Below are 12,217 nucleotides of genomic sequence, written 5' to 3'. Positions count from 1 at the left end.
ATTCTGCTTAGGTGTACCAGAGGCCAAGAGTTGGGACGCAATCCCATGTTCTATCATATAGTTATGGAATTGGAGGTCCTATACTCTCCACCATGATTAGATCGTAGTGTTTTTATCTTCTTACCTAACAAGTTTTCAACTTCAGCCTTATACTCCTTAAACTTGTCAAGGGCTTCAGACTTGCATTGTATTAGGAAAAAATATCTAAACCTTGAATAATCATCTACGAAAGAGATGAAATATTCATACCCACCTCGAGCTCTAACATTCATCGGACCACAGAGGTTTGAATGCACAAGCTCCAAGGTTTCCTTGGCTCTGTAACCTTTTCCAGTAAAAGGTCGTTTGGTCATCTTGCCTTCAAGGCATGATTCACATACCGGCAAGGATTTTTTTCTAAACTCTTTAGAAGTTCACTTTTCACCAACTTCTCAATCCTATTGAGTTTGATGTGACTTAACCTTAGATGCCAAAGATGGGCGTTTTCCTTTGGAGAAACCTTTGGTCTTTTAGCTGTTGTTATCGTACTGAACATTTCAGTGTTAAACAAGGCTTTTATGACTAACGTCCTTAGTATATATAAGTTGTTTTTCATTGAACTAGAACCAATCTCCATTCCATTCTTGAAAATAAATACTTTATTCTCAGAAAAGGAGACGGTATAGCCTTGTTCAATGAGACAAGAAACTGTGATTAAGTTCCTCTTAATATAAGGAATTACAAAAACATTATCCAGTAATAGATAACGTTTCTTGTCAACCAATAACTTCAGCCTGCCTACAGCAACAGCTGAAACAACCTCACCATTACCAACTCGAAGAGTCATCTCTCCCTGTGGCAACGTTTGCTAGGAACTAAATCCTTAGTAAGAGGAACTAATATGATTGGTAGCACCTGAATCAAAGATCCAGGAAGAATCATCATTCTCTACCAGACATGTCTCCAAGACCAATACATCGTGTTTACTATCTTGTCTCCTCTTTTGGAGAGTAGTGGGATGGAGGTCGTTTGCCACAAAATTTGTTTCACACGATTCTTTCCACTGTAATAAATCGGTCATTTTTAAAAGCTTTAAACGGAAATACTAACGAGTTGCTGAAAAGAAAAACACATTTACCTACGTTAGGTTTTAAGCAAATACCCATTGTAAAACAAAACAACATCTAATAAAGTTTTAGCAAAACTAACATGAACCCCGTGTGACATCTAGTTTCGCAATGATGCTTCAAAGGTTTAGGACAAAAGCCGCTTAAAGGAGGTCAGTTATCCCTCCTCTGAATTGAGAAGATCTCAACCAATCATTAATACCAAAACAACTCTTGTTTCTATAACGACTAGCCATCATTGATTTGGCCAAGAGATCATTAACTTACTTAAAAATCTCCCGTAAGTGTGACCCGCCATTTTAAGCCCTAGAGGTCCGTCCCAAAAGGCCAATCCTCAGGAAAAAATCCAATTGGGGCAAAACCTAAAACGATCCTATCCATTTCTAGAGTTCACCTTGATATTAACCAACTGCACAAAACCCTTCCTAAGGGGGCTGCAACCAGGGCGACACGAGGGCATACAAAATGATCTCACGGTGTGAACCAATGACAGAGACCATAGGACGTGTTGACATACACCCTTCACCCACTTACTATAAACACTCTCTCCGTCCACCTTGATATTGACTCATGCAAATACCATCCTAAGGGGGATGCATCTTGGGGCATCTCGAGGCCAAGCATGAATCTCATGGTGTGAACATACAGGGAGAAACGTGAATGGAATCATAGACATATTTGATATGCCTCCTCCTCCCACTGAGTATTTTATAACCTAGGGTTTAGTTTACTTAGAAAAAACACGGCTAAGGATTTTAACTAAGTGACTTTTAGGTTTTCCCAAGAGTAACTTTTACCTTGGATAGTTGAACAACTTTTGATCATCATCCATTAAACTCTTTAACGGAGTCTTTGACCAAAACGTCGCATGCTTGTTGAAAATCTATCTAATTTACCTTTCCAGGTAGGTTCCCAGGTAGGGGTGTTATGTTTCCGTCAACTTAAGAACCCTAGCCTAGCCAGAACCCACCTTAGACAAAAGGTCCCTTATAAATAGGTTTACAACAAATTTAATCTTTTATTCCAACCAATTTAATCCTATTAAACCGATTTTAAAAGATTAATCTAGGCTACTAAACTCTTTAGAACCATTTGAACTTAGGTCTATCTCAATCCAATTTTAAAACCCTTTTTAAAAAAACTTAAGTTCATCCTAAGTTCGCATACAACTCTGAATTATTGATTTTAGGTCTAACTTCCTTTATAACACTTATAAACAGAAACAACCACCCCAATGCGAAGTTAACACATGCAAGCCATTCATAACGATTATAAACAACCTAAGTGTCAAGCTCAATGCATTATCCATTCATTGCTACTTCTTTTATATAACACTTATACAAAATAGCAAAGAAACAAGCAAAACACATGCTTAGACTATAACATTTATAATAAAAGGATGATGCATGATAATACTCACGGCATGCAAAATATAACTCTTATATTTCGTGATGCATGCGCATGCTATCAAGTAATTTCTTCATGCAATATTATAATATTTATAATACATGATGTATGAATAATTGCAAAACCTAAGGTGGGTTTTTAATTATATGACAAACACTTTGACATATAAGTACCATACATCACATGTATAAGGAATAAAAGTTGATGAACCGGGTAAAATTGCCTTAAAACACAAAAGGAAAGCTAACTATTACAAAGACAAGGAGTCTCCGGTTCAAACAGGCGAACCGGATCTTGAACCGCTCAGCAAAGCATCGCTTCTTTAACCATCATGTAACAAGCACCCCGCAATCATCTACACGATAAAACAAACATTTCGTTCTATCGCTTACCAGTGCTCCCAGAGTTAAACAATCGTTTAGCTTTTACTATACGATCGTCTAGAAATATCCAAATGATTGTTGAGCTGTTACAACACAATCGTGTACCTTTACTAAGCGATGAAGCCTAAAGTACACGATCGTTTAGCACGCTTTGCACAACGCTTGCCTTTCGCGATCGTCTAAGCGACTACGATGTCGCGAAGCACCATCACCTTAACGATCGCTTAGCTAACGTCTTTGTATCGCATACGTACGATCGCATAGGTAGTAACTAAGCGATGAAGCTTGCTAACTACGCGATCATCTAGCGCATGCCTTCTACTAAACGACGAGCATCGCATGCTCTCACTACGATCGTCTACCTCCAACGCCTACACGATCGCGCAACCAACGCCACGCGATATGGTAAACGATTTACCCCATCGCTTAGCATTAGCTAAATGATTGATTAGAAAATACTATATGATCATCTAGAACGAAAAATCTAAACAATCGCTTAGTAAAATCCCTACGATCGTTTACCTAAGGCTACACGATCCGACCAACGCTTGGTCTTCTTCTTCGTTGAGAACTGCATTGTCATGCGCCGAAGCTTCATCACGAATGACTCGACGAACTAGAACTTTTCGAATTATAGACTCGATCGCAATGTTAATTTCACCCAAAAACATAGGGGCCCTTATAATTAACACTTTGTAATACTGAAAGCCTTAACAAAAAAAAAAAATTAAACCCGAAACATTCATCAAATCCATCCACAAATGCTGAAAACGGTTAACCACAAATGTAGAAACCCACCTCGACTGAAAAAAACGTTCGATTCTGGTCTGTAATTTGGAATATCAGAGAACCTGGCTCTGATACCAATTGAAGGAAATTGGAATTAGGATTTTCATGAGCAGCGGAATAAGACTATTCCAAATTACAATCATGAATGAACATATATTTACAGTCGTCTTCAAAACAAACGGTTATACGATAATACAGAGAAATTACAGCATGAATAAATACAAATGCATAGAAAGAAAACTTTATGCACATCTGCAAAGCGTCTCCACGCTCTGTTGCACGATCACTTGAACACCAGTGACCACGAAAGCTCGATCTACACGACCGCAATACCGCACGAACACAATACGAACACTTCGCGCTTGTCCTCAAGGATCTCCTCAATAAAAAACTCCTCCATAACAGTGAACGAACACCGTGCTCGTCTTCAGTGACACGAATGGCCTCCATAGTACCACGAACGACCCCCAGAAAACCTCGACGGTGTCGAGTTGAGTCTGACACCATCAACAAGGCGACCTTGCTATTCTCGGTGTGGGAATCCAGAGGGTGGGCTCTATTCGGACTTGGTATGAAGCAGACGAACGAAGGAAAGAACGATCGCGTACACGACTGGGCAAGTGGGAGAAGTCAAAGACCTATCGCATAGGTCGATGCCCTATCGTTTAGATAAAACTATGCGATCGTCTAGCAAAAGCTATGTGATTGTTTAACTCAGTCTGTCGCCTACAGACTCTACACGATCATTTACCTTGGGCCAGCAATCGTCTAGCAAAGCTATATGATCGTTTAGTAAACACTGCATGATCGTTTAGCTCGCACCTGCACGATCGTTTAGCTCGCCCAGCCGTCATTTAGTAAATTTGTATTTACTTGATGACTTACGTGAGTTTCTTTTTGCTGGAGAGAAAACTCAAAAATCCTTTTCAAACTTTTGAAAAAACTTCTTTTCAAAATAAACCACTTTCTTTTTAAACTCACGATTACCATGATCCAATAACCAAATCCAATAACCACCCACTACTTTGGTTATTTAAAAGAAAAAGTATTAATTATCTAATAGTTAATATTATTATAAATATAAATGATAACCAACTTATTATACTATATTTATAACTTATAGTTTTAATATTTCATCTCATAAAACATATAAACCATAGTTCTTTTTCTATTCCATGGTACTTAATGTAAATCTCATTTACATCAATCCTCCACTATATGTATCTTATACGTCATACCGATTATATCATATATAATCAAAATACCTCTTGTCAATTTGAACATTTCAAATCAACACCAAGAACTGATATTTAACATAATCCAAGTTACCAAGGGAACCTCATGGACTTGTAGATCTGAAGCTCCAATAGTACGTGAATAACTAACTAAACTCTTTAGTCACGGGATCCACCATCCGTTGACTGCGAGGCACTCCACTAAAGACCGACAGTTGAACTCTTCTTACTATAGATATATTATGTGTCCATCTTAACCAATCAGCAGTGCGATAACCCTTCACAGATCGCTCGTAAGTATAGCTGGACCAATAACCGTTATGCCCCTGTAGTTACATCTGTCTCCTTAAGTACCACCAATTCCTCTAATGAACATAAGTCATAGTTCTACTATGACTGAGTCTTCTCTTCCAAAGAGAAGCTGTGGCCACTATGTTTAAGCCTCAGAATCAGCCCTTAAGGGAGCAATCTCTCTACTTATCCTTACTTCGGGAAATGAGTGAATTCCATATTATGGATTGAGTTCCCAGCTCCCAGATCAAACAAGTCCTCAAAAAATTAGGCATGTTGAGTTGGCAATTTGGCCACTCTCACCCATACTAATCAAAGGACCGCCCTCAAAGGCAGAAGTTTACAAAACACTCAGGATTGAGGTCGTGTCACCTATGGTCATTTAGGTGAGATGCAAGGGCCATTCATATTTGGTTATATCTAGATGACCCATCCATAAAGTAAGGCCTCATGCCCCGTAGTCGCATTAACCATGATCTTTGTGATGGGCAATGGAAAATCATCTTTCGGGCACACGTTATTTAGATCATGAAAGTCTACGCAGATGCGAAGCTGTCCATTCTTCTTTATAACAGGAACAATGTTGGCTATCCATGTTGGGTATTTGACTTTGTGAATAAATCCTGCTTCAATCAACTTATTAACTTCGGCTTCAATTTGGGGAATAAGTTTTGGTCGAAAGCATCATTGAGCTTGTTTAACTAATTAATACTTTTGCTTAACCACAAGATGATGGACTGCTACCTTTGGATCAATCCCCGACATCTCTTTGTATGACCAAGCGAATATGTCCCTGTACTTAGCGAGTAAACTCATGTATTTGGCCTCCTCTTCACTAGATATCGATTCCTTCTTCTTTATAGCTACATTAGGAACATTGCTGCGAATTTCTCCTTCACCCTTTACCTTATCGGACCATTTTTTTTGGAGCCACTCTCAACACCTTCACGTTTAAGACAATAAAAAATTGACACACGAGGCACTCCCTCATTTTTCTTTGTAGCCATGCTTAATCTTTCGAAAGCCAATGGTCGTGTTCCCCCTAACATTTGACAAATGAACTCTTCTACTTTTAAAGGTATGGTCAACCTTCAAAAGGTCAAGCATCGACTAAGGCTAAGCATTGGGTGTTAACTTTCTTTCTCTTATACCGTCATGCTTAATTTTTCAAAGACTAAAGCATGTGCAGCAGGTGGTCTAATACGGTCAAAGGCTGAGGCTCTTCAATTATTGCCCTCATTTTCTTTTGTATCATCGACCTTCTCTACAGTTATATGATTGTTGTCAACTACCTTTCCCTTTAACCTTCTGGTGATATGAACTGGCTAGATGACTTATATCCAAGTCTTTTTCTCAATGTAGGTATAACATGCCCTTCCTGCAAAAGCTTCTTCTATGTCGAAGAAAGCTTAGGTCGCTCATAGATATTCAAGCTCTTGAACTCAGTATGAGTTGCAAGCCTTAGGGTCGAATCCATCTTTCGTCTGTTACTCAGGCACATTTACCTTTGTCAAGTCTATCTTTAGCCCATGGATTTCCTGTTTCGTTATCTTTGTAAGCGGTGTAACAAAATTCTTCTTTAAGATTTCGATATCACCGACCCTCAAACTCTTCGAGCATTCCACAAATGATTCTCACCTTTCTCACGTCTCGACAAAGGGACATAACGCAACATTGGAGGGCTTGGAGCTTTCTTATATTTTAAAATTATAATATTTGTAGTGCTAGTGTATCTTTCCTTACACCTGCTTGTGATCTTTGCTTGGGTTCACCTCCATCCTTTATTAAAGGGGTCTTTCATCACAAAGCGTAGTTGATGCTGGAACACTTGAAGTTACTACGACTGCAATGTGATTTGCTAGAGCCACTTCATCTAGATCTAGCTCAATCTTCTTCTCACGAGTCAACCTTAGAATAAGCTCCTTCAACACAAAGCAGTTTTTGATTGAATGGCTAACGACCTTGTGATACTTGCAGTAGTTAGGATCATCCACTTTTCTCGCTTGTTTTGGTCGTTTGCATTCCAGCAGCTGAATAAGTTGCTTTTCCAGCAATTTTTCAAGCATATCTGCACATCAAAACTAGGAAACGGATAAACCTTCTTCTGCCTTTTTTTCAGAGTTAGGCAACGTCTTTTGCCTCCGTCATCCCTTTTCTTAATTTCATTCTCCTTTCCTTGAGAAGAAAATTTCAGCGGGGTAGTATTAACAATCATTGGTTTCTTTGTGGCATTCTTCACAATCTTTTTGGTGCCTTTTACTTCCTTCTTATCTTTCTTCACTTCAGAGACCAAGAAATCCTCAGTTTCCCTATTGGTGATTCTTAGCTCCATGTCATGAGCGCGAGTCGCCAATTGTTCAAACGCCCAGGTTTTATCCCCTGTAGAATGTAGAGGAGATCCCAATGCATGCCTTGGGTACACATATCCACTGACGAAACTCTTAACAAAGAGTATTTATAAGTGGAAGTAAAATCGTTCCAAATTCATTGTGACAGAAAAACAACATTCACAAACATACATACAAGTTATGCATTTTAGAATAAATTATAGTATGCTTTCATAAAACAAATACAAAAGAATGAGAGACATACTTTTGAAGAACTCTTCTTCTGTCTTTCTCTCGCTGTCGCTGCTACGCCAAGCCAAACGTCTACCCAAGTCTCTCGCTTTCGTTCAGCAAATGAATCACCTTCTACATTAACAAGCAGCAATTTGGACACCACCATTTAGTGACCTTGGTATTCTCCGAGTGATAATCCATGAGGTATGGGGTCTTTTGGATTTGGTAAAGGGAAGAAGGAAAGAACGATCATACTCAACGACCAAGTGATACGTTATTTTATGCGATGAAATAATGGTAAGGATTGCGTTGATGGAAAATGTGTTGAGCATGCAAGTTTTCTCAGTTAGATCCAAGTATAAATCCTACTGAGTTTCCTGGTAAGCCAAGGGTCGAATTTAGGGACTAAGGAAAACTTTATTCAGTGGTAATTTTTGGAACATTTTGCGGTAACAAATAAATCAATGGTTTGGTTAGTTTGTTATTTAAGGTACAAAAAGTATGCGGCAGATTTGAGATAAGAGTAATTATGCGATAGATACATTGAGTATGCGACGGAACGGGTTGAGAAGGTCTTTAGCTAGCGTTTCCCGAGAATGCGTTCAAGTTATGAGATCATCCTACACTCATGCGACCGTAACTCATTTTTCAATGCAAATGTGATGACTCCTAATTTTAGGACGTATGCGATGAATGCGATAATGTCTATAGAGCTTATTCCTAAGTCTCTACTTCTTGCCTATGTGAGGATGCAAGATGCACACAAGGACAAGGTGACCGTATACAATCATAACCTATCTCTAGGGTGCATGCAATGTGTTAATAGCAAACAGAACTTATTCCTAAGCTTCTATCTCTTGATTATGTATTTCTAATTTGACTTTCTCGAGTCTAAATTCTAATCTGACTTTTCGAGGCCTAAATTCTATCCTTAGACTACCCTCCCGAGTATCTCTAATGGATGAATGACACATACATAATACAAGATAATCACATAGAATGAAGATTCCAAGTTATGCTAGCTAAGTGCTTATTCGACAAATTTAGCTACTCCTGCGTAATGTACAGAGAGTGAATAGATATAATGATGTAGTTTCCATTTCTATAAATAAGTTCAGAGTACAAAATGACAATGGAAATAAGGGTAGAGAGCCTGGTAGTAATTCATTGCTTCTTAAGGCCTTTACACTGTGTTATCTCTATTCCGCCCTCTCTCTGGTTTCGATGCTTCCCAACACTCTTCTAAGTTGCCCGGAACGATCTCTCGATATAATCTCCCTTCACTTGCTTTCGCCTTCTTTTACTTAGAAGGCAACTATGAACAAGGCAACTTCTATCTATAGGGAAAATTCTGTAACTTCGCGAACTCCTTCACTGAAGGTGGCCTTCGGTATTTATAGAGCTTCGGGGTGAAAGGATTTTTCTCTCTTATGACTGCACTGATGTGATGACATTAATTCTTTGTCTGATGCGCCAAATGTTTGTGACCGAAAAGTTAAGTGTAGTTGCTACAGTAGGTCGTTAACGGTTTGTTGACTTAATTCGAAATCGATCGTCATCAGCTTTCTGTCCATCGTGATTTATTATGCTTTTCATCCAGATGCGCCAACTCTATGCGGCCATCTTCTTGAGCAAATATTCGTGAGCGCAAATGATCACATAGCCTTGCGTCAACGCAATCTCTTAATGTGCTCGGACGTTAATTTCTTTGGATTACATTTCCACCTTGCGTCAACGCATTTTCTGCACAAAAATACATAAGTTAGTTGTTTTAATGCGATGGACGCATGCGATCACAATGTTGTGAACTTAATGCTTTTGCACGCAATATTGTATATTTTTATCAATGCAATCCTGCATTGTTTTATAACTTACATTTCTGACCGTTATCACCAAGCAAGTGGGAAAGTTTAGAGTTTATCGTATAGACTGATACTTGATCGTTTACTAAAGGTACATGATCGTATAGTAAAACAAGTCTGATCGTTTAGACGATCGTTTAGTGAATCTTGCTCTTGCGCGCGATCGTTTAGTAAAAGTTACATGATCGTTTAGGAAACAACGCATGTACACGATCGTTTAGGAAACACTTGAGACTGTCGTGTAGGCTCTAGTTAGCTAAATGATAGACAGTGTACAACTTGTGAAGCGATTATCTGTTTCTTTAGCAAAATGAAAATTATTTTCATTTTATCCTTCAGTTATGAAAAACTAAATGAAACCCCCCCACTTTCATGTACGGTTATGGAGAAAACCACCAATAATTATCTCATAATTGCTTTAATTATAATTAAATATAATAACTAACTTATCATATTATATTTATAACCTATAGTTTTAATATCAGATCATATGCAACATTTAAACCATAGTCATTTTCTCCTTTATTAGATATAAATCACATTTATATCCTTTTTCCTGCAAATAATGTATCCCATACATCATGTCAACTATATCATATATAACTAAACTAGTTTAATCATATCATATATAATCAAACTCTCTCTTGTCAATTTGAATACTTTAAACTAACCCAAAAACTGATTCTCAACTTGAATCCATTGAGCTACCAAGGGGACCTTATGGACCTGTGGCTTGAAGCTCAAACGTTACGTAAATAGCTGACTAAGCTCTTTAGACACGAGATCCACCATCCATTAACTGTTAGGCACTCCACTAAAGACCGAAAATTGCACTCTTCTCACCACAGATATCTTTTTATGTCCATCAGATATAACCAGCCAACAGTACGATAACCCTTCGCAGATGCTCGTAAGTACAGCTAGGCCAATTTACCATTTTCCCCTTGTAGTTACATCTAACTCCTTAAGTACCACTGATCCCTCTAATGAACAATATCTCATAGTCCTACTATGAGTGGAAACTTTTCGGGCTACGAGAAGGTGTGTGGCGCCACATCGTTCAAGCCTCAGAATCAGCCCTTAAAGGAGCAATCTATCTACTTACCTTGCTTCGGGGAAGGAGTAAATTCCATCTTGTGTAGCTGAGTTCCCAGTTCCCCAATCAGACGAATCCCCAAAGTGGTAGGTTTGAGTCAGCAATCTGGCCACTCACACCCATGCAATTCAAACGACCACCCTCAAAGGAAAAAGTTCCCAACTCACACAGGATTAAGGTCATGTTATCTATGGTCATCCTAGTGAAGTGAAGTCTCTTGCATGAATGATGTTATATAATGAGACTATAACACTTCGTGGTCCAGTCTTATACAAACTCCTTTGTATAGGATACCTCTACTCATATGTCTTCACATTAATGATGAGGATCAGACCATCTGTAGCATGTCACAACAATTGTACCTATCTATAAAGCGAGTCACATCCGTAGTGTCACAAGGATAAGGTTTCCCTCCTATATCCATATACTACAGACCATTTTGGTTATCACTTAAGGTATGATCCACCTGTATGTCTCCACATATATGCTTAAGTTACAACGACAACCAGGGATCTTTGTTTACTGGTTTGTGGTAAAGCAATTAAAACATCTCATGTTTCATAGACAATAGTGATGAAAATATCTCATATTATTACATCACAAGCGTTTGTTCAATACAGTGTTTACAAACTACAGGACCCAACGAGAGTTTAGGGCATCAATCCCAACATCGATAACAGACAATTCGGTGAGTCTGTCTTTGCAGTCAAGACTTAAAGCTCTCCACCGGTTCATATAGTCGTTGATCGGCTCTCTCTTTCGCCGTTTGGCTTTCGTTAGCTCCATCATGCTAATTGTACGCCTAATGTTGTAGAAGTGATTTAGTATCTCTCTTTCAAGTTACTTTCAACTGTCGATCACCTCTGGCTCTAGATCATTATACTAGTCAAAAGCGTTTCCCTTCAGAATTCAGACAAACTGCTTGACTAGCAGTTCTCTTATGGTTCCCCTGTTCTCACATGTTTCAACAAAGTGGGTAATGTGTTGCTTCGAATTTCCATTTCCATCGAATTACTGAACCTTTGGGGCTTAGTACCCAATAGGCATTTTCAAATTGTCAATTCTCTTAGTGTACGACTTGGAGTACATAAAAGAATTATGAGATGGGCCTCCATATCGAGCTCATATGAAGTTAGTGATCATATCCTAGAGTTGTTGGATCGACAATGAGGCAATGAAAGTTGATTGTTGTGATAGATTTTCTTGCAACACAATGTTCCCTTTGTCATTGGCTTTGACAACAAGAGTTTGGCTCGACTCAGTGATTTCATGAGTTTGCATATGTTCTCTTAAGGTAGAGATTTTGTGATCTCGTTCATCTGCAACTTTCATTAGGAAATTTATCTTTCTTTTCATCTCTACCATGGTCGCCTTGGCTGTTACATCCACCATCGTGATAGACATTACATTCAGTTGTGATTCCCTCTTTGACTTGCTGGAGGAAGAAGTAGAGTTGTCAAACAAAGGATTTTTTCTTGATGACAATC

Source organism: Benincasa hispida, chromosome 7 (genome assembly GCF_027475165.1).
Source record: "Benincasa hispida cultivar pf3 chromosome 7, pf3_genome.v1.1, whole genome shotgun sequence".
In the NCBI taxonomy this organism is placed as follows: Eukaryota; Viridiplantae; Streptophyta; class Magnoliopsida; order Cucurbitales; family Cucurbitaceae; genus Benincasa; species Benincasa hispida.
This window is presented reverse-complemented; position numbering follows the sequence as displayed.